A 3370-nucleotide genomic window follows, 5' to 3' on the forward strand; every position below is an offset into this window, starting at 1 on the left:
AGAATGGAGCACGGCTAACCGTCAGTGAAACTCGGAAGCATTAGAACACCTATGGTAAAATTAGTAGTTATTACTGCAAAAGCATTGTAAATTGCATTAGCACGACAGCCGGTATCCGTGGCCCTCCATGGCACGAAATTCTTCAGTGACCTCACAGTGCTCTGGTATGACGTCACTAAAAAACCTTAAGATAGTTATGTTTACAAAGAAAAAGGAAAAATAGTTAACGGTTTAGCACAGCTAGCACGTGTATCGTGCAGTAGCACTAGTTACGGTGTGTACTTCAGGTCCTCAAGTTCTAAATGCATTTGATCTCAAGGCCTTTACTAGTAGTGCCTTTGGCTTAAGGGCCTTCGCTCGAAAGGTGTGTGCAAATATTGCCTTCTCTCTAAGGACTCTACTCTACTGCCTTTAGGTAAACACCTCTGTAAAGGCTTAAATGCTCTGCCTAGTTGACGGCCTGCCATGCGTGCACTCCTGGCACTTTGCCCACAACATGTTGGGCAGGTGGGGAGCCTGCCATAAAGCAGGCCTCATGGAAGTACACAAATGCGCAAAAGTTTAGAGACGCCGCGAGGTGAGAAAATTGCGTGCCAGCGTATTCTAACGGTGCTGCTCCTGTCTTCAAGACATGCAAAGGTGCCCGAGAAAATACGTTAACCTTTCTCTCCACGGTCTGCTGTCAATCATGTCTTTATGCATAGAAAAATCGCAACCACCGTCTTTGACGTTGTCTCTCACTTTTAAGCACGACTGTAGGCACATACGCGCCAACGTATCTAGCTCGAATTCAGCTATTACGCCTAATAGTTCTGCACCTCTAAAATACAATTTTTTTCCCAAAGAGCGCGGAATTCAATTACGCTCGTCAAGATTTCGAATCGAATAAAAACGCGTGGGCCGCAAGATCGCGTTACTTCTTGGCGATTAAATGTCATCCTAGTGTAAACGTTTTCTTACGACTGTTCTTACGACTCTATGCTAATCAGTCGGTGTATGATTAAGAGCGAATAATTCTTTAATGAACTTCGCAACAGGCCTTGCAACAATATAATACATTTGCGTGCATTGCGCAGGAGCAGCCTCAAGTGAGTTCCCACTGTAATATATTGCGGCTGCTAAACACTACAATAGAGGGTGCGTTTCCATAGACCCTCGAATTCTGTAATGAAAACGTTCCGCCTAAGTTGCTCGATACCTTGTTTCTGAAAGTTTGTGCGCTAACAAAAAACGTTCACAGGAAAAAGATGTGTAGAGATGATAAGAGAGAAGCGCACTTTTTGCGGTTCTTTCCTGACGTTTCTATCCCGTTTTTCCTGTGAACACCTTTTTTTTAGCGCACTGCATTTCCGAAATGAATATGTGCCAACTAGCTCGTATGAAAGTCTTACTAATGCAGATATCTTGTTAGGCTATAGCACTCGATATGCATGACAAGCGGTTGCGTGTTCGCGCCATTAGTTGTCGGTGATTTTCGTTCGTTGTTGAAAGCACGTGTGCTACACGAACTGCGGTTGCCAGCTGGGAGGTCTTCTGTTGTTCTGTCTTCGGCATTTTCAACCCTGCACGTGATGTCATTCTTGGGTTAAGACTGATATGCCTTGACATCGCAACACTTGGCGCCCTGTTCTGCTGGCAAATACCGGATTTTTAAGAAAATTGCCAAAGAAATTATCTATGATAATTGTAGGAGAAGCTCATTGTTGATGGAGGCCGTCGGGAGTTTTGCGGACTAAGACATATAGAGTCAGGTACCACGAGATAGACACGTTGTGCGTTGCGTGCGGAGAGGAGGAGGAAACGGCTGAACACTTGACACTTTTCTGCAAAGGGCTTCGCCCTACAGTGGAAAGCAGCGGGGCTGATTTATACAAGGCATTGGGGTTTTAGGACAGTGAACGAAAAGTAGATTTTAAGCGGGTAGAAGTAACCAAGCGCAAGTTATCTGATTGGTAATCATCATCATCATCATCATCATCAGCCTTACTACACCCACTGCAGGGCAAAGTCCTCTCCCATGTCTCTCCAATTAACCCTATCCTTTGCCAGCTGCATCCACCCTTTGCCTGCAAACTTCTTAATCTCATCCGTCCACCTAACCTTCTGCCGCACCCTGCTACGCTTACTTTCTCTTGGAATCCACTCCGTTACCCTTAAGGACCAGCGGTTATCTTGCCTTCGCATTACATGCCCTGCCCAAGCCCATTTCTTTCTCTTGATTTCGACTAGGATGTCAATAACCCGTGTTTGCTCCCTCACCCACTCTGCCCGCTTCCGATCTCTGAACGTTACACCTAGCATTTTTTTCTCTCCATGGCTCGCTGCGTTGTCCTTAACTTAAGCTGAACTCTTTTCGTTAGTTTCCACGTTTCTGCCCCGTAGGTGAGTACCGGTAAGATTATGCTGTTGTACACTTTCCTCTTGAGGGAAATTGGTAAACTGACACTTATGATCTGCGAGAATTTGCCATATGCGCTCCACCCCATTCTTATCCTTCTAGTTATCTCCCTCTCATGATCAGGATCAGCTGTCACTACCTGCCCTAAGTAGACGTATTCCGTCACAATGTCTAGGCTCTCGCTGCCAAGTGTGAACTGTTGTTCCCTTGCTAGGCTGTTGAACATTATCTTGGTTTTCTGCATGTTAATTTTTAGACCCATCGATCTGCTCTGCCTGTCTAACTCATTGATCATGATTTGCAGTTAACCTCCTGTGTGACTCAGCAAGGCAATGTCATCAGCAAATCGCAGATTATTTAGGTATTCTTCATTTATTCTTATTCCCAACTGTTCCCAATTCAGGCCTCGAAATACCTACTGCAAACAGGCAGTGAATAGCATTGGCGAGATCGTGTCTCCTTGCCGGACGCCCTTCCTTATTCGAATGTTATTGCTGACTTTATAGAAGATTGTAGTACCTGTGCGGTTTCTATATATATCTTCGTGTATTTTGACATAAAGCTCCTCTACACCTCGATTACGCAATGCCTGTTTGACAGCTAATGTTTCCACTTAGTCGAATGCTTTATCATAATCTGTAAGGCCTATATATAGAGGTTGGTTATATTCTGCGTATTTCTCTATCACCTGATTGATAGTGTGAATATGATTCATTGTGGAATATCCTTTACAAAAGTCAGCCTGATCGTTTGGTTGATTAGAGTCTAATGTTACCCTGACTCTATTAGCGATTACCTTAGTAAATAACTTACAGGAAACGGATTGTAATCTGATCGGTCTGTTATTTTTCAAGTTCTTGGCGTTTCCTTTCTTATGAATTAAGATAATGTTTGCATTCTTCCAAGCTTCTGATGCGGTCGAGGTCATTAGGCATTGCGTACACAGAAGGACAATTTTTCTAGCACAATCTC

This window comes from Amblyomma americanum, chromosome 9 (assembly GCF_052857255.1).
Source record: "Amblyomma americanum isolate KBUSLIRL-KWMA chromosome 9, ASM5285725v1, whole genome shotgun sequence".
In the NCBI taxonomy this organism is placed as follows: Eukaryota; Metazoa; Arthropoda; class Arachnida; order Ixodida; family Ixodidae; genus Amblyomma; species Amblyomma americanum.